This window comes from Lepidochelys olivacea (assembly GCF_965140295.1).
Source record: "Lepidochelys olivacea isolate rLepOli2 genome assembly, chromosome: 6".
Classification (NCBI taxonomy): domain Eukaryota; kingdom Metazoa; phylum Chordata; order Testudines; family Cheloniidae; genus Lepidochelys; species Lepidochelys olivacea.
Genome location: NC_140416.1, coordinates 82298101 through 82319154, shown reverse-complemented (window position 1 = coordinate 82319154; position 21054 = coordinate 82298101). Strand labels below are relative to the sequence as shown.

General features: G+C 41.0%; 1 protein-coding gene across 1 annotated transcript in view; it reads left to right on the top strand.

Moving 5' to 3' along the window:
• The window catches only part of LOC311522192 (uncharacterized protein), a 78279-nt gene that overhangs the window by 55156 nt on the left and 2069 nt on the right, over positions 1 to 21054 (top strand). The window contains exon 10 of the mRNA XM_084631247.1: positions 20905 to 20936. The gene's annotated coding sequence lies outside the window, so the exon portion shown is untranslated. The remainder of the gene's footprint in view (positions 1 to 20904; positions 20937 to 21054) is intronic.

Sequence of the window (21054 nt, the reverse complement as noted above, 5' to 3'; positions counted from 1 at the left end):
AGAAGTCTCATTGTAGGAAGCCCTAAACTCAGTAGTATGTATGTGCAGGACCAGGATCAGGCCTTAGGTCAGTTTGAAACTCAGCTCAGATTCATCCCTCCATTCAACTTCATTTATTTTAATAGTACACCAAGGATGGTTGGGCCCTAGGTTTCTACAAGTGAAAGCAGACAGGCTTGTACTGATGAATTGGTAGTAACTCCCATACCAGAATAGACCATGAACTCAGGTATTTTGCTTTTGGCAGTCACCTGCTTCAGACAAAGGAATGCTTCAAACAAAGGTGGAACATGCCACCCATCCCCCATGTTTCACCTGGTCAACTGTCCAATGCTATACCAGATTGAAAGAAATTCCTTCTTGCTTGTACCATGCAACGTACCTTGAACCACTGTGCCACTCTAACCCCTGACATTTAACAAAATCTAAAATGCAACAATTGTCTAAAAAACTAACATCAAAACAAACCTTAAAGAACTGCTGGAAAACTTTGATAACCATCCTGCTGATAAATAGATTGTCTTAGGTATATGATTTTATTTTGTATCATTTTAATTATTTCCTAAAGACAATTACAGGAAAACAGGACTGTAGTTTAAAATCTAATCTTCTTTTGTGTATTTCTGACTTGCAGTCAGAATTTCAGTTTGACTTCATAGACTCACAGACTTAAAGGTCAGAAGGGACAAAAATGATCATCTAGTCTGACCTCCTGCACATTGCAGGCCACAGAACATCACCCACTCACTCCTGAAATAGACCCCTAGCCTCAAATCATGGTTTAAAGACTTGACAGAGAATTCACCATTTACACTAGTTTAAACCTGCTTGTGACCCGTACCCCATGCTGAAGAAGAAGGTGAAAAACCCCATGGTCTGTGCCAATCTGACCCGGGGGGAAATTCCTTCCTGACCCCAAATATGGTGATCAGTTAGACATTGAGCACATTGGCAAGACCCACCAGGCAGATACCTAGGAAAGAATTCTCTGTAGTAACTCAGAACCCTCCCCTCTAGTGTCCCGTCTCGCTGTTGGAGATTTTTGCTACTGGCAGTTGCCGATGGGCCACATGCCATTTATTGTAGGCAGTCCCATCGTACCATCATCTCCAAAAACTTATCCACCACAATCTTGAAGCCGGTTAGGTGTTTTGCCCCCACTGCTCCCCTTGGAAGGCTGTTCCAGAACTTCACTCCTCTGATAGTTAGAAACTTTCACCTTATTTCGAGCCTAAACTTGTTGATAGCCAGTTTATTTCCATTTGTTCTTGTGTCCACATTGGCACTTAACTTAAATAACTCTTCTCCCTCCCTGGTATTTATCCCTCTGATGTATTTATAGTAGGGCTGTCAAATGATTAAAAAAATTAATCACAATTAATCACTGGATTAAAAAATTAATTGTGCAATTAATCACACTGTTAATAATATAATACCATTTATTTAAATACTTTTGGATGTCTTCTACATTTTCAAGTACATTGATTTCAATTATAACACAGAATACAAAGTGTACAGTGCTCACTTTATATTTATTTTGATTACAAATATTTGCACTAAAAACAAAAGAAATAGCATTTTTCAATTCACCTCATACAAGTACTGTAGAGCAATCTTTTATCATGAAAGTTGAATTTACAAGTCATAGAATCATAGAATATCAGGGTTGGAAGGGACCTCAGGAGGTCATCCAGTCCAACCCCCTGCTCAAAGCAGGACCAATCCCCCACTAAATTATCGCACCCAGGGCTTTGTCAAGCCTGACCTTAAAAACCTCAAAGGAAGGAGATTCCACCACCTCTCTAGGTAACGCATTCCAGTGCTTCACCACCCTCCTAGTGAAAAAGTTTTTCCTAATATCCAACCTACACCTCCCCCACTGCAACTTGAGACTATTACTCCTTGTTCTGTCATCTGCTACCACTGAGAACAGTCTAGATCCATCCTCTTTGGAACCCCCTTTCAGGTAGCTGAAAGCAGCTATCAAATGCCCCCTCATTCTTCTCTTCTGCAGACTAAACAATCCCAGTTACCCCAGCCTTTCCTCATAAGTCATGTGTTCCAGTCCCCTAATTATTTTTGTTGCCTTCCGCTGAACGCTTTCCAATCTTTCTACATCCTTCTTGTAGTGTGGGGCCCAAAACTGGACACAGGACTCCAGATGAGGCCTCACCAGTGTCGAATAGAGGGGAATGATCACATCCCTCGATCTGCTGGCAATGCCCCTACTTTTACAGCCCAAAATGCCGTTAGCCTTCTTGGCAACAAGGGCACACTGTTGACTCATATCCAGCTTCTCGTCCACTGTAACCCCTAGGTCCTTTTCTGCAGAACTGCTGCCGAGCCATTCGGTCCCTAGTCTGTAGCAGTGCATTGGATTCTTCCGTCCTAAGTGCAGGACTCTGCAATTGTCCTTGTTGAACCTCATCAGATTTCTTTTGGCCCAATCCTCTAATTTGTCTAGGTCCCTCTGTATCTTATACTATCCCTACCCTCCAGTGAATCTACCACTCCTCCCAGTTTAGTGTCATCTGCAAACTTGCTGAGGGTGCAGTCCACACCATCCTCCAGATCATTAATGAAGATATTGAACAAAACTGACCCCAGGACGGACGCTTGAGGCACTCCACTTGATACCGACTGTGAACTAGACATGGAGCCATTGATCACTACCCGTTGAGCCCGATGATCTAGCCAGCTTTCTATCCACTGTATGGTCCATTCATCCAGCCCATACTTCTTTAACTTGCTGGCAAGAATACTGTGGAAGACCGTATCAAAAGCTTTGCTAAAGTCAAGGAATAACACGTCCACTGCTTTCCCCTCACCCACGGAGCCAGTTATCTCATCATAGAAGGCAATTAGATTAGTCAGGCATGACTTGCCCTTGGTGAATCCATGCTGACTGTTCCTGATCACTTTCCTCTCCTCTAAGTGCTTCAGAATTGATTCCTTGAGGACCTGCTCCATGATTTTTCCAGGGACTGAGGTGAGGCTGACTGACCTGTAGTTCCCAGAATCCTCCTTCTTCCCTTTTTTAAAGATGGGCACTACATTAGCCTTTTTCCAGTCGTCTGGGACCTCCCCAGGTCGCCATGAGTTTTCAAAGATAATGGCCAATGGCTCTGCAATCATATCTGCCAACTCCTTTAGCACCCTCGGATGCAGCGCATCTGGCCCCATGGACTTGTGCTCGTCCAGCTTTTCTAACTAGTCCCGAACCACTTCTTTCTCCACAGAGGGCTGGTCACCTCCTCCCCATGCTATGCTGCCCAGTGCAGTAGTCTGGGAGCTGACCTTGTTCGTGAAGACGGAGGCAAAAAAAAGCATTGAGTACATTAGCTTTTTCCACATCCTCTGTCACTACGTTGCCTCCCTCATTCAGTAAGGGGCCCACACTTTCCTTGACTTTCTTCTTGTTGCTAACATGCCTGAAGAAACCCTTCTTGTTACTCTTAACATCTCTTGCTAGCTGCAACTCCAACTGTGATTTGGCCTTCCTGATATCACTCCTGCATGCCCGAGCAATATTTTTATACTCCTCCCTGGTCATTTGTCCAATCTTCCACTTCTTGTAAGCTTCTTTTTCATGTTTAAGATCAGCAAGGATTTCACTGTTAAGCCAAGCTGGTCACCTGCCATATTTACTATTCTTTCTACACATCAGGATGGTTTGTTCCTCGTCCACCTCATCGCCCTGGTCCTGTGGTCTATAGCAGACTCCCACCACGATATCACCTTTGTTGCTCACACTTCTAAACTTAATTTAGAGACTCTCTGCAGTTTCATACCGGAGCTCTGAGCAGTCATATTGCTCTTTTACATACAATGCAACTCCCTCACCTTTTCTGCCCTGCCTGTCCTTACTGAACAGTTTATATCCATCCATGCAGTGATGAGCTGCCAAAATCTTAACAACTGGTTCCCTCCTCACCCCACGAGGGGGTCATTGCCCACCCGGTGCCCCCCCCGGGACTCCTGCCCCATCCAACCCTCCACGTTCCTTGACCTCCCCCCTGGACTGCTGCCCCATCCACCCCCTTCCCCTGTCCCCTGACTGCTCCCAGAACTGGGCAGGAGGGTCTCGTGGGCCACCGTAGTTGGAGCCCACCCCGCCCCGCCCCTAAGAGCCAGAGGAACCTGCCAGGGGGCGAGGTGGGGAGTCCCGGTGGTGCTTACCTGGGGCAGCTCCCAGGAAGCATCCGGCAGGTCCCTCCGGCTCCTGGGGATGGGGGAGAGTAGTTGGGGGGAGCAGGGGAGCAGCCGCTCCCCCACTGATCACATCAAAAGTGGTGCCTTAGGCGCCGACTCCGGGGGTGCTCCGGGGCTGGAGCACCCACGGGGAAAATTTGGTGAGTGCAGAGCACCCACTGGCAGGTCCCTGCCCCGTGCCCGGCCCCAGCTCACCTGCACTCTGCCTCCTCCCCTTAACTCGCCACCCCGCTCTACTTCTCCGCACCCCCACCCCCTGGTTCCCACGAATCAGCTGTTTGGCGGGAAGCCTGGGAGGGCTGAGAAGCAGGCACTAAGGGTGGCGGAGGTGGGCTGGGGTGGGGAGCGGTTCCCCTGCATGCCCCCCACGTTACCTGCTGCAGCACAGGTGACCCTCCTCACGCTCCTCCATCCCAGCTCACCTCCGCCTCCCTGGGCCTGCGTGCGAAGCCACCGCCTGCTTCTCAGCCCACCCCAGCTTCCCGCGCGAACAGCTGATTCGCAGGAAGCCTGCGGGGGGGCAGAGAAGCAGAGCAGGGGGGCGCCTTCAGAGGTGGAGGCGGAGGCGGAGTGAAGGTGAGCTGGGGCCGGGGAGCTGCAGGTGGGTGCTCTGCACCCTCCAAATTTTCCCCTTGGGTGCTCCAGGGCTGGAGCACCCACGGAGTCAGCGCCTAAGGCGCCACTTTTGGCCAGTTAAATTTAGAAGCCCTTTTAGAGCTGGTTGTCCACCGTGGAACAACCGGTTCTGAAAGGGCTTCTAAATTTAACAACCGGTTCTAGCGAACCGGTGCAAACTGGCTCCAGCTCACCACTGCATCCATGACAGTACTCCAGTCATGTGAGTTATCCCACCAAGTCTCTGTTATTCCAATCACATCACAGAACTATGTACAAAAAATGTAGAATTATGTACAAAAAAAAGCTGCATTCAAAAATGAAACAATGTAAAACTTTAGAGCTTACAAGTCTACTCAGTCCTATTTCTTGTTCAGCCAATTGCTCAGACAAACAAGTTTGTTTACATTTGGAGGAGATAAGGCTGCCTGCTTCTTGTTCACAATGTCATCTGAAAGTCAGAACAGATGTTTGCATGGCACTATTGTAGCCAGCATCGCAAGATATTTACATGTCAGATGTGCTAAAGATTCATATGTCCCTTCATGCTTCAACCACCATTCCAGAGGACATTCGTCCGTGCTGATGATGGATTCTGCTCGATAACAATCCAAAGCAGTGCAGACTGACGCATGTTCATTTTCATCATCTGAGTCAGATGTCACCAGCAGAAGGTTGATTTTCTTTTTTGGTGATTCGGGTTCTGTAGTTTCTGCATTGGAGTGTTGCTCTTTAAGACTTCTGAAAGCAAACTCCAAACCCCTCATCACTTTCAGATTTTGGAAGGCACTTCAGATTCTTAAACCTTGGGTCAAGTGCTGTAGCTATCTTTAGAAATCTCACATTGGTACCTTCTTTGCATTTTGTCAGATCTGCAGCGAAAGTGTTCTTAAAATGAACAGCCTGTGCTGAGTCATCATCTGAGACTACTATAACATGAAATATATGGCAGAATGTGGGTAAAATAGAGTTGGAGACATACAATTCTCCCCCAGGGAGTTCAGTCAGAAATTTAATTTACGTATTTTTTTTTAACGAGCGTCATCAGCATGGAAGCATGTCCTCTGGAATAGTGGCTGAAGCATGAAGGGGCATATGAATGTTTAGCATATCTGGCATGTAAATTCCTTGTAATGTCGGCTACAAAAGTGCCATGTAAATGCTTGTTCTCACTTTCCGGTGACATTTTAAATAAGAAGTGGGCAGCATTATCTCCAGTAAATGTAAACAAACTTGTTTGTTTTCGCGATTGGTTGAACAAAAAGTAGAACTCTGTGGACTTGTAGGCTCTAAGGTTTTGCATTGTTTGGCTTCTGAGTGCAGTTATGTAACAAAAAAAATCTACATTTGTAAGTTGCACTTTCACGATAAAGAGATTGCACTAGAATACTTTTATGAGGTGAATTGAAAAATACTATTTCTTTTGTTTATCATTTTTACAATGCAAATATTTGTAATAAAAATAATAATATAAAGTGAGCAGTGTACACCTTGTATTCTGTATTTAATTGAAATGATTATTTTTGAAAATGTAGAAAAACACCCAAAAATATTTAATAAATTTCAATTGGTATTCTATTGTTTAACAGTGTGATTAAAATGTGATTAATCATAATTAATTTTTAATTGCAATTAATTTTTTATGTTAATCATGTGAGTTAACTGTGATTAATCTACAGCCCTAATTTACAGAGAACAATCATATCTCCCCTCAGTCTTCTTTTGGTTAGGCTAAACAAGCCAAGCTCTTGGAGTCTCCTCTCAGAAAGTAGGCTTTCCATTCCTCTGATCATCCAAGTAGCCCTCCTCTGCACCTGTTCCAATTTTAATTAATCTTTCTTAAACGTGGGAGACCAGAATTGCACAGAGTGTTCCAGATGAGGTCTCACCAGTGCCTTGTATAATGGTACTAATACTTCCCTGTCTCTACTGGAAATACCTCTCCTGATGCACCCCAGAACTACGTTAGCCTTTTTCACAGCCGCATTACATTGACAGCTCATAGTCATCCTGTGATCAACCAATTTACCCAGGTCTTTCTCCTACTCTGTCGCTTCCCTTCTTTAGCAAAAATTCTTGGTGTTAGTCCGTAAATGCATGACCTTGCACTTTACATTATTTGATTTCTTCCCATTTCTAATTCTCTAGTTTACAAGGTCATCCACATCTTCTTGTATGATGTTCTGGTCCTCCTCCTTATTGGCAATACTTTGTGTCGTCTGCAAATTTTATTAGCACACTCTCACTTTTTGTGCCAAAGTCAGTAATAAAAATGTTAGATTGGTCCCAAGACTGATTCCTGAGGAACTCCACTAGTAGTCTCCCTCCAGCCTGACAGTTCACCTTTCACTATGACCCATTGCAGTCTCCCCTTTAACTAGTTTCTTATCCACCTTTCAATTCTCAAATTAATCCCTATCTTCTCCAATTTAACTAATAATTTCCAGTGTGGAACTGTATCAAATGCCTTACTGAAATCCAGGTAGATTAGATCTATTGCATTTCCTTTGTCTAAAAAATCAGTTATCTTCTCAAAGTAGGAGATCAGGTTGGTCTGGCACAATCTACCTTTTGTAAAACCATGTTGTATTTTATCCTGATTACCATTCACTTCTATGTCCTTAACTACTTTCTCTTTCAAAATTTGTTCCAAGACCTTGCATACAATTGAGGTCAAACTAAGAGGCTTGTAGTTCGTGGAGTACTTTTATCCCCTTTCTTTAAAATAGGAACTATATTAGCAATTCTCCGGTCATAGGGTACAACCCCTGAGTTTGCAGTTTCATTAAAATCCTTGTTCTTGGGCTTGGAAGTTCATGTGCCAGTTCCTTTAATATTCTTGGATGGATTTTATCCATGCCCACTGATTTAGTCCCATTAAGTTGTTTGAGTTTGACTTTCACCTTGGATGTGGTAATTTCTACTTCCGTATCCTCTTTGCCATCAGCTACTATGCCACTACTCCTAAGCCCTTCATTAGCCTCACTAAAAACTGAGACAAAGTATTTGTTTAGAAATTGGGCCATGCGGAGATAATCTTTAATCTCCACCCCATCCTCAGTGCTTAGTGGTCCCACTTCTTCTTTCCTTGTTTTCTTCTTATTTATATGTCTGTAGAACCTTTTACATTGCTTTTAATTCCCTTTCCAAGGTCCAACTCTGCTTGGCTTTTGGCAGTTCTCACTTTATCCCTACACTTTCTGACCTCCAAGAGGTAGCTTTTCTTGCTGATCCTGCCCATCTTCCATTCCTTTATACTTTCTCTTAATCGCCTGTTTGAAATGCTTGCTCATTCAGCTTAGTTTGCTACCCTTCCCTACAATTTTTTTCCCCTTGCTCGGGATTAGGGCTTCAGATAGCTTCTGTGACTTTGACTTAAAGTAATTGCAAGCCTCCTTTACATTCAGATCCTTGAGTTCTTCAGTTCAGTCCACTTCCCTAATTCCCTTCATTTTTTAAAGTTGGCTCTTTTGAAATCAAGCACCCCTTTTGCAGATCTATTTTTATTTATCCTTCCATTTAGTTTAAACTGAATTAGCTCATGATCACTCCAACCAAGGTTGTCCTCTACAACCAGTTCTTCTATGATGTCCTCACTATTCACCAGTACCAAATCTAAAATGACATCACTTCTTGTTGGTTCAGCAACTGTTTGGTGAAGAACTCTGTCAGCTATCGCATCCAGGAAAATTAGGGCCCTACTATTATTAGTAGCACTTGTCCTCCAGTCTATATGTGGGAAGTTAAAGTCTCCCATAATCACATAATTCCCAGTAGTATTTATTTCATTAAAAACATTAAAGAGGTCTCTACCCATATCCAAATCAGATCCTGGTGGTCTGTAGCAGTGTTCCCTCTAATTTTTCCCACCCACGTGCAGAATGAATTTTGTTATGTGCACCAATATGGAGGTGATGTGTGACACATCACGTCCATATTGCTGCACATAACAAAATTCATGTGGTGGGGGTGGGGATGAGGGGTTTGGAGTGTGGGAGTGGGTCAGGGCTGGGGCAGAGGGTGGGAGTGGGGGGACGAGGGCTTCAGCTGGGGGTGCTGGCTCTGGGGTAGGCCCGGGTATGAGGGATTTGGGGCGCAGTCTGCCCCGATGCTGTGACAGCGAGAGAGGACTCCCCCCAACTCTCTCTCCCTGCAGCAGCACCAGGGCTGGGGAGGAGAGGTTCCTCTCCCTGCCACGGCAGCTCTGGGGCTGGGGCCATGGGATAGTGGCCTCTCCCATGGCTGTGGCAGGTCCGGGGCTGGGTTGGGACTGGGGAAGGGGTGTGTCTCCCCCGGCTGTGGCAGGTCTGGGCCAGGTTGAGTTGGGCCTGGGCACCTCTCCCCTGGCCGCAGCAGGTCCGGGCCAGGCTGGGTTGGGGCCGGGGGAGAGGCGCGTCTCCCCTGGCCGCGGCAGGTCTGTCGTGGGGCTAGGGGAGAGGAATCTTTCCCTGCTGCAGCCCTGAGCGCCTCACAGTGCTTAATCAGCTGCTGCATGGCCATGGAGCTTACAGGGATTTTAGGTCTGTAGCACACCCCAAGCACTGTAGTGGGGAACCTCTAGTAGCTTTTCCTTTCCAAAGTGATTTTGGCCCAAACAGACTCTGTCTTGTCCATCACTTCTAATTTCTTTACAGTCTACTTCATCATTAATATACAATACTACTCCCATTAATATACAATGCTACCACCTTTGACTTTATTTCTGTCTTTCCTGAACAGCACATACCCTTCAATACCTGCACTGCAGTCATGACTACTATTCCACCATGTTTCTTTCATCCCTATAATATCAGGTTTCACTTCCTGCACCAGTAGTACTAGTTCCTCCATTTTTTACCCAGGCTCCTTGTATAGTTAACTGTGATATCATACTCATTGCCACAGCAAACAGATTATGCCAATACTCCTATTTTCATTGAGTGTTTTTAGCAATAAAATAAAAAAAACTATTCCTAGAAAATAAGACGTAGACAAAAAATTAATAATGAAAAGTGTATGCCTACATCGTATTGATTTTAGATTTTCTAGTGAAATTTCATGCCGTTTTCTTTTAGCTATCACAATTGATACATTGTGCCTAATTTTATCATTATTCTTTCTAAGTTTTTGAGCTGAATTCGTTCTGTGATTGGTCATAGAATCCATGTTGCACTAATTCTGATTCCCTAATTGGCTGTGGTTAGAAGTAGGATGGAGTTATTTAAGAGGACTTAAATCATTTGATTTTTTTAATTGATTTTAAATTAGACTGAAGTTTTGTAAAACTAATTTGAAAAATTGTGCCACTGCAATTTTAAAATTTCTAATAAACTAAATTGTGATTTTTCTAAAATAACACTATTAGTATTGTACCTTATTTGAATTTGAGAATTGACTCTCATAATGATATATTGAGAATTGACTCTAATCCTGCAAACATCTAAGGAAATATGTAACTGTACTCATATGAATAGTCCCACTGGATGATTCATGCTCTCAAAGTTAAGCATGTGCCATTAGTGTTTCCAGCATGAGGGGCTAAAATTGTATTTTTATTAACAACTTTTCTCTTAGTAGCATAAAATCTTTGTCACCTCAAAACAAAATTGCTACATTGTTAACAATGAAAAGCTATTTAGACATTCAGTACATTAACAAAGTTATTGTGAACTTCGTTATACACACAGGCCAACATTTTCAAAAATCAGAGCTTAAAATTAGACTCCTAACCCCATATTTAGGCACTTAACTGTGGGATTTTTTAAAAGCAGCTAAGTCACTTAGGAGTACAAGTCCCATTGACCACTAACTGTAAAAAATCTTATGCAGGAATACAGCAAGATTGAAGCATTTAATCTTTCTTGACTTGTGGAAGTTCAATAGATGGGAAGTGTCGGCTGCAAATACAGCTCAGGCTATTTGCTTTTCAATTTTTTGTTTGAGTTTGTGTGGTTCTCTCAGTAGGAATCATAGTGAGGCCTTGCACTTGTCTTTTGCAGTATGGATGACCATTTAAGTGTGAAACGTAATAGAAAAAAATCTCCTTGTACAGTCTGAAATTTTAGTAACAATTAAGATACTAATTAAAGAAAAAAGTACAACGGAACATCCACTGTAGCAATTTAAGACTATAAAATGGAAAGTGCACAACTAACAACCTGTAATTTAAAAACTCATTATTTAGATTAAAAGCTGATGTAAATAACAAAAACAATTTAACTTTTTAAAATTTGTATCCAAACTAGATAGAAGGGTAAACAGGAGGCTTTCTCTCTAATTGTTTTCTGAGAAGGAGGTTGTCTTTGTGAGATAGTTAAAATAACTCCCCCCGAACCCAAAAAAAAAAAAAAAAGGCAGCAAAAGGGGAGTAGCTCTTTACTTCTCTCTGTTGCATTGGGCAGAAAGCAACTTATTATCTCCTACCTTAAGAAAATGCAGAATTTTAGGGACTGTCTCACTCACCCTCTCCACCAGCCCTCAAAGGCAACTGTGCAGATAGTAGGCGTCCTGATCTTTCCCAGAGAAAGACAACAGGTAGGATTGGAGTGGGACTGTGTGGTGAAAGAGGGGCCACATGAGCTGGTGGGGTCTTCTATAGATTTGGATAAAAGCATTAAGCTTTTGAACCTTTTCCAGACTCCCCAAGCACAAATTTATAATACTGAAATTGGTTTGCACCATGCTTTTACGTGTAGTTTGGCCATGGTGAAACTGGTTTGAGGCATGATTTTACGTGTTTGGCTCTGTTAAAAAAAACATTGAAATTTTACAGAAAATGAAATTGAGGATTCAACATTAATGGGAAATTAATTAGTTATTTTTTTGTGTGCCAAATTTCACCAAAGAATTCTTTGCCAGTGTTGATGAGCCCTATAAAATTTGACATAAAGGAAGAGTAGTTTCTAAGCCAAACATTCTGCAGTCTTTCATGAGGTGTTGGCTAGTGTTTAAGGACCCGTCTACATTCAATTTTTGTATCACTGAACTATATATCTGCATAGAAACAAATTTCTGTACAGGAACAAGCTGTGGTAATATAAAATACCTTTCTTTATACCAGAATGATTTTATTGACACTAGGGGGTTGCACTGATTTAACAATATCCATTTCTAAATTAAATTGATACAAAATGTGTATAGACCAGCCCTAACACATAGTTTAATCTTATCTGTGTTTAAACACAGTTATATTCCAATAGGTGTGTTTAGGTTGTGATGTTAATGTAATGTACATGGTTAGAAACATCTTCCGAAAGGGCTAAAACAACAAATTATATTTACATGACCTTTGGATTTACTGCAGTTGTATTTATTTATTCCAACCTTTTAGCTCCCATCTCAATCTCTGGACAACTTACAATAATTAAAATGGACTTTACCAAATATTTGTTTATAGAAATTTTAAAAAAAGATCTATTAGAATTCTTAAAATCCCATAATCTGCCCTAAGCCAGTCAGTAGATTTTACTCTAGATCAGTGTTGAGGTACATAGGCAGGACAATATGGATAGTTTAGACACTTGTACTTGTGCAAAACTGAAAATTTCAGGCTCTAGGACCATCAGCACCTTTCAACACCATTGAATTCCCTAAGAATTAAATTGAGGGGGAGGAAATCAGTAGATTTTTTTTTTTTAAAGAAAAAGCATCTCTCAAAAGGACTGACTGTGCCAATAGACTGTATTGTCACAAGAAAGTCTTTGCTAATCTCACAAAGCATCTGTTATGAATATTCTTCACCTCCCCCATTCCTGTTTGCTGCCAGAAGCAGCTTATAAATGTTTAGTTGAACACTCTCAGCCAAATTTTGCTTGCAGTTAAACCAGTGTAAATCAGGAATAACTCCATTGATTTTGTTAGAATTACTGCAGATTTACACAAATGTAAATGAGAGCCAAATTGGGTCCAGTTCTGCCCTATGTTGCACCCCTACAGCCCAGATCAGTAGCAGAACTCCACCAGTATCAATGGGAAGTGTGTGCCTGAGATGAGTCTGTCCATAGTTTGCCAAATGAATTATTATAAACAGATTTGAACAACTATTTTTTCACAAAACAAGCAAGTCAGCAGGCTCCATTCTCCTAATGCTTTATTCAGGAAATAAAATCAAGTTAATTATTATGAAACTAACCTCCCACCTCCCATACACACACATAATTGCTTCCAGCTTGCTGATTATTACCCTTTCCTTAACTGATAGAGTGAGGGGGGAAAAAGACATCTACATGCAGGGGACCAGATCCTCATTTTGTGTAAATTGACATAGCTTCATCAGATTCAATAGAACTGTGTTGATTTACACCAGATGAGGCTCTGGCCCACTATAATTTTTACTTTCTTTTTAAAAACAAAACCCTATGTGATTGTGTAACCCAAATTGCAACATAAACCAGCATTTTCAGTTTTATAAGTGAGATATGTGCCCTCTATGTGATTTTAAAATATTTTCACTTAGATGTTTTCCTTACCAAGACCCAGTCTTCAGAACAACTTTTTACTGTACCAGTACCATGACAAATGCAGAAACTATGCCAAAAAGGAAACATCGCACACATGGAGATCTGTATGGGGCAATGAGAAACAGGAAGGCAGTTTTTCCCAAAAACGGGTGAGGTCTGATGGAAAATAAAAGGGACTGACTCATTGAGAGAGATGTTTCTTTCCTATCATTCAGCAGACCAAGTTACACCTCCAAATTAGACAGTATAAGTTAATAATGCCAAAGACATGAATAATTTGCACATCAGTGAATGGCTTCCCTTCCACATCTTAGTTTATTTATGCATATAAAGCATCACAATTCACCTAAAATCACATAATATGTGTAGACATAAAAATAACCAACATATAATACAATAAAACATTTGAAAATCAATTCTCCCTTTATTCATCTGCTGAGAACTAAATTCAGATATTTCCCTTGCTATAGCTGATAATATCGCTAAAGCAAAGTAAGTACTGTTGGGACTCAGAACTGCCTTCAAAGTTAGGTGCTAATCATGACTTCAACTGGAAATAAGGAACCCTGTAGTTAGATGCCAGCAGCTATAAAGGGTTTTTTTGGTTTCATTTTTGCATAATAGACAGAGCCTCATGACTGAAGTCTCTAAATCAGTCACGTTGAGATCAACTCTTCTGATTTGTCCTGAAGTTTTTCCCCAGCATTGTTGTCTATCTACTATCCAGAATGACTGTTTTTTAGTTTGAGGCTTTCGTATTTCTGGATGTAAGACTCAATCTTGCTGCCATTGAAGATAGTGGCAAAACTATCACTGATTTCAATGGGACCAGATTCAGCCCCATAATGTACTTAAAGCCTGATAAAGCCTACACCCACCAAAGCAGTCCACTGTCGGTATGTTCATGATAGCACATCTTAAAAAGTAGATTTCCTTTGGAGGAACCTAGCTTCTCTGTTGGCATATTGCTCATTAGGGGCCACTCTTCCAGCAATCCTCATGCATCTCTTGCTCAAACAAAACTTTCACTGACTTCAGTGGAAGTCTTTTTGAGTAACACCTGAGTAAGGAGTGCTTAATAGGATGTAGTTCAGCAGTCATCATCATGGAAGATCCCAAAGGGATGTAGTTTCCTTGCAGATCAAGTGCCACCCAGATCGATCTCTGGCTAGGTTCTGAAGGTGATCTGGCTATACATTCAGTTTATGTCCATCATTGGCAATCTGATCACACCATAAAGTTTTCAGTGCCCACATGATGATAATCACACTTCAGAATTCGTTCATCTTCCTTTCAAATAATAAGTCCATACCAAGAAAGCTGCCAAAACCAAACCAGAGCTGATGAAGGCAGTTGCTAGGTTCAGCTCAAGATATCCTAATTTTTGATCTTTTCCTGCCCCTTGATATGGAGCAACTGATGAAGATGAGAAAAACGAAAAACATCCAATGTTCTTCAGCCTTCCTCAGTGCCCACATTTCACTGCTGTACAACAGAGTTGGTATAACCATGGTTCTCTAGGTCCTTAGCTTTATAGCAAACTTGACGTCACAATTTCCCCAGAGAGGCTGCAGAAGGCAACTGCTGCTATATAAGTGTCCACATCTTTCAAGCATCCTCCAACTCTGCCCAAATATTTGTCTATTGCCACCTGCTTGATGTCCCATCTGGACAGGTTGATACTGAGCTGGTCGTAATCTGGAGCTGGAGGCTGCTTGATGGTAATGGCCAAGGACTTTGTTTTATCCAGATTAATAACCAGACCAACATGACCAGACTGGCCATCCACTGCAGCAATTCACCAAACTGAGCCAACAAGACAATGTCATCAGCATAGTCGAGATCTCAAAACAGAATTGTGTTCAACCCAGTGCCACCAAAAGGTACCTCCTCTGGCTTATCCATCAACCAGTCGATGCCAACATTGAACAATGATGGTGACAAAACACAGCTTTCCCAAACTCCTGTGGAGGTAGGAAACACAGTGTATTTACCATTGACTCAAACACAGCTTTCTGTTCCATTATAAAGCTCTTTTGTCATTTATGCTGTCTTCCCAAGGATACAAAGTCACCTTGTCAGACCCCACAAACGTGCTTAATGCATTGAATCAATGGTCTGATGAAGTTTATAAAAAGTGCTGCGCATGAATTATTAAATTCATCCATCTTCTCAAAAAGCTGTCTCCAGGTAAAGAACTGGTCTATAGGGGAATGACCAGGTCTAAAGCCAGACTGAGTGTCCCAGTCTTTGCTCTGAAGTATATTGTTGATTTTTGACATTAACACAGAAGTGAAGGCTTTCTCTGGAACCAACAATAGTGCAAAACCTCTACAATTGCTGCATTCAATCTTATCACCTATTTTGAACATACACAGAACAACACCCTACTTCCAGTTGTCCGGAATGAGATTGGTGTGTCAGAGCTGGAAGAGCCTATGCAGTCATGGTACAGTAATACTATCACCCTACCTTAAGCATCTCAGAAGTGATATTACTTGTGTCTTCCCAGACTTCAGCTTATGGCTTGTGATCTGGATGTCTTCTTGGTTGAAGTTGAAGTTCAGCAGTACAAGTAATAAAAGACAATAATAGAAAATTACAGATTGACAGCAAAACAAAGATCTCATTAGAGCAATAGTCTCAAATATTTTCTCTATCCATCACACTTGCAAGTTCTTCACCCACATACCTGGTATAGAGCATTAATAAGTATTATGGAATTCAAAAACAGCATTTCTGTTGAACTAACCGTAAAATTCCACAGTCTCTTCATCTCACGCATAATTCAATGGAACAGAATTTAACATCTCCAGTTTACCTTTCCCCTCCGCACACACACTGTAACCTCTTGAATGCTGCTTGTATCTGCCTGCAACCCTTATCTATGGAATGCATTGTGATTACAATACAAAAAGTCCTGAATCATCATCACCTAAGCAGGTGACGGAATATTTAAGAAGACACATATGAAGTAACAGTCTCATCCTCTCTACAACTATTCAGGCAGCAAGCAGAATGAAAAAGACTAGTACTACAAAAATGGAAATCCTAAAAGCGACCAACAGTTGAAGACTGGAGCATAGACATTGTGAGCTTGGCCCCTATAGAAAGAATTGTGTACCGTAAAAGAAATACTCAAGAAAAATTCTCAGAGATATGGGATGCTTTTCTGGAAGTATCTGAATTATCTTATTAAATGCATGGGCCCCCCACACCTATCCCTCCTTTCTACCTACTACCTTCCCTCCCCATCGCTATCCCTTTCTCTGAATTTTGCTTACATTATTTACCTTTTAAAATATTTTTTAACAAACTGGATTTTTATAAACAAATTTTGTTTGTAAATTTTGTAATATAAATAATTTATTTAGATTTTAACCATTCATATTATATATAATTAAATGTTTCAAGTATAGCTAAGGTTAGGTAGAAATTGTTTACTATATTATGAGAAGTCTATGTGTAGCTTATTATTTTTTTCCCTCTGTATAGATATTTTTAAAATGTAATAAAAAGTTGAAAATAACTATCATCAGGGAAAAAAAAGAATGGGCTCAGGAGTGAAGGAGTGACATGTCACTAGACTTCCATCCCCAGCAGACAGCTGAGGTAAGTGAGGGGAGCCTGAGACATGTAAGGAAGTGGGAAATCCCAATCTGTGTGGGTGTAAATGAATCATCAGATTAACTGAAACTTCAATAGTGATTATCACAACCTGTCCCAATCCTGCATTCTGGATAGACTCCAGTCAGTTGTGATTGGATCCAACCACTGAATCCCACATGCTTATAAGCCCCACTGATCACTTGTTCCTACTCTAATACTCTGAAGCATACAGGTGTAGACCTCATGTCTGACAGCCTTCTTTGAGCAGTGGGACCTCAGAGTCTGTTTGCCTATAGTCCAGAGTCAGTGCCTCAGCTCTGCTGAGACCCTCCAGTTGCTTAGACATGTTCACTCCAGCATCCACCTGGCTGTGTTTTCTGTTTACATACAACAGGTACAACATGGCAGTAAAGCAAGTAACACAGGGTGGCAAATGAATCTTTGATACACACACACACACACACCTTACTCTTAAAAGCACAAGAGAGATAGAGATTTCTGGAAAACAAACTCTGAAGTCAATCCCTCTCAATCCAAACATCTTTTTTGAGTTCCTGGGTTTGGTCAGCATCCTTAAGGAAGGCAAAGTTCCTCCTGCCTCCACTTTCTCTAGCTGGGTCTTCTGTCAGGCAATGAAATGGCTCTCTTGCGTAGAGAGCATTTCTCTTTTAAGACAGCCTGACACCTTTTCTTGCTCCTCTGCTTCTCCTGGGGATTTTCTAGAATGGACAGACAAATGGACACGCACACAGCTTCTGGATAGAGTCATTCAAAGTCATTGGCCCTGTTGTCCACTAGGGTATTACCATTCAGTGTTGATGGCCCACAATAGCTCTGTCACAGCTTTTCAGACATAGTCTGTCCATTAGATGTCAAGTTAATGCTACAAAGACACAATAAAGGTTACATTCAAATTGGAGGTTGAACTATGACATGGTGTTCACAAAATCAAAATGGAATGTGTAAATTGATATAGACATATATCCCAATCTGTAATAGTGATGAATTTTGGCTGAGTCTGAAACCCATTCTCACTATTATTTTAAAATGGGTATTTAAAATGCCTGCAGGCTGCATGATAACTATTTAAAAACACCATAATATAGGCTCAAATGAAATGTATACCCCCAAATAAAAATGCCACCATGGATAAACAGCAGAGTAAAAAAGGCATTTAGGGGCAAAAAAACATCCTTTAAGAATTGGAAGTCATATCCTACTGAGCAAAATAGAAAGGAACATAAACTCTGGCTAGCAAAAAGTAAAAGTATAATTAGGCAGGCCAAAAAAGAAATTGAAGAGTAAATAGCAAAAGACATAAAAACTAACAGCTAAATTTTTTTTAAGTACATCATAAGCAGGAAGCATGCCAAACAGTCGGTGGGACTACTGAATGAACCAAATGCTAAAGGAGCACTCAAAGAAGACAACTTGTAGAAGCAAAATTAATTCTTTTAATCAGTCTTCACTGTAGAGGTTGTGAGAGAGATTCCGACATCTGAGCCATTCTTTTTACATGACAAATCTGAGGAATTGACCTCAGTTAGTAGAGAAGATTTTGAAACAAATTGATAAATTAAACAGTAAAATAAGTCATCAGGACCAGATCATATTCACCCAAGAGTTTAGAAGGAACTTAGATATGAAATTGCAGAACTACTAACTGCGGTATGTAATTTATCTCTTAAATCAGCCTCTGTATCAGATGACTGGCAGATAGCTAATGTGATGCTGATTTTTTAAAAAGGCTCCTGAGGCAATCCTGGCAATTCCAGGTTGGTAAGCCTAATTTCAGTACCAGGCAAATTGGATGAAACTATAATAAAGAACAGAATGATCACACACACACATGAACACGATATGTTGGGGAAGAATCAACATGGCTTTTGTAAAGGGAAATCATCCTTACCATCTATTAGAATTCTTTGAGGAAGTCAACAAGTACTTGGACAAAGGTGATCCAGTTGATATAGTGAACATGGACTTTCAGAAAGCCTTCAACAAGGTTCCACACCAAAAGCTCTTAAGTAAAGTAATAATCATGGGAAAAGAGGGAAGGTCCTCTCACGGATCAATAACTTGTTAAAAGACAGGAAACAAAGGATAGGAATACATGGTCAGTTTTCACAATGGAGAGAGGTAAATAGTGGGGTCCTGCAGGGATCTGTACTGGTATCTGTACTGTTCAACATATTCATAAGTGACCTGGAAAAGAGGGTGAATAGTGAGGTGGCCAAATTTGCAGATGATACAAAATTACTCAAGATAGTTAAGTTCAAAGGTGACCGCAAAGAGTTACAAAGGGATCTCACAAAAACGGGGTGACTGGACAACAAAATGGCAGAAGAAATTCAATGTTGATAAATGCAAAGTAATGTACATTGGAAAACAGAATCCCAACTATAAGTACAAAATGATGGGGTCTAAATTAACTATTACCACTCAAAAAAGAGATCTTAGAGACATTGTGGATAGTTCTCTGAAAACATGTGCTCAGTGTGCAATAGCAGTCACAAAGCTAACAATGAGGAACGGAATATATACTAAAATAAAAAAAAATCATAATCCCACTATATAAATCCATGGTACTCCCATACCTTGAAGAGTTCATACAGTTCTGGTTGCACCATCTCAAAAAAGACATTGGAATTGGAAAAGGTAGAGAAGGGCAACAAAAATGATTAAGGCTATGGAACAGCTTCCATATGAGGAGAGATTAAAAAGACTGGGGATGTTCATCTTAGAAAAGAGATGCCGGGGGAGGGGGGGGGGAGATAGGAGACAGCTCTATAAAGCCATGAATGATGTGGAGAAAGTGAATAGGGAGGTTTTATTTACTCCTTCACATAACACAAGAACCAGGGGGCACTCAATGAAATTAATAGGCAGCAGGTTTAAAACTAACATAAGGAAGTACTTCACACAACAGTCAATCTGTGGAACTCGTTGCCAGTGGATGTTATGAAGGTCAAAAGTATAACTTGGTTCAAAAAAGGATTAGATAAATTCATGGAGGATACGTCCATCAATGGCTATTAGCAAAGAGGATCAGGGATGCAACCCCATGCTTTGGGTGTATGTAAACCTCTGACTGCCAAAAGCTGGGACTGGGCAATAGGGGATGGATCACTTGATAATTGACCCATTCTGTTCATTCCCCCTGAAGCATCTGGCACTGGCCACTGATGGAAGACAGGATATTGGACTAGATGGATCATTGGTCTGACCCATATGGCCATTCTTATGTTCTTATAACTATTTGAATATGAACAATAAACCCTTTTTTGTTGTGACAGAGTTCTCAAGGGCATCTGCTATTACAAGACATGCTCAATAACATTCTCACTCATTCACTCACATAAATATAGCATATACCCCCGAAACCTTTTCTATCTACTTGTTATAACAGATGTCGAAATAGTTTGCATTGCTGAAAACTTTTGATGTACTGTACTGTATTCTTTAAGTAAACTAGATAAGATAGGCCAAAACATAATTAAGTCAGTTTTCTGATTTATATTTAACTACATTATTATTATTTATTATTATTATTATTGGAATTGACTTTCCTAATGACCCCAAAATTTTGGAACTAGGAAATTGTAACAAACTGGAAGGTGTAAACAAACCACAAGTTTAAAAGGTAGTATTAATAGCAAAAAGAATTACCACTTATACAGAAATCAGTTCTAAAGCTAAGCATCTATTGAATGAGGTTTTGGGAAATAAGGTGAATTTAACATTGTGCAGAGGGCCAGCAAAATGCAATATACAACTTAAGTTCCTCAAAATAGGGAGTAAGTGGAATTTAAGTGGTGCAGAGCCCCTGTGCTTGTGCTCTGCACAGGGATGGAGTTCACCTATAGTGGTAAAGAGATATAGCAAATTTGTGGGAAATGATAAACTTAATACCTTTGAGGAGATGCCTATGTCATTTTTTTGTAATATGGCCATCACATTCACATTTTCAGCCTTCTCACCACCTGAACTTTCAAAATGTTCTGCTGACCAGAATCCTTTCTTGCTACAGGGCTTCATCCACCCACAGGGACAGGGAAAGTGGTAAGTCGTACCATTTGTGCCAGGGGAACAACTTTAAACTCTAGCTGAAATCAACACGTCTCCCAGGTGACCTCGCCGTGCCCCCTTCCCAGCTAGCCGTATGAGTATCGTGGGGTTA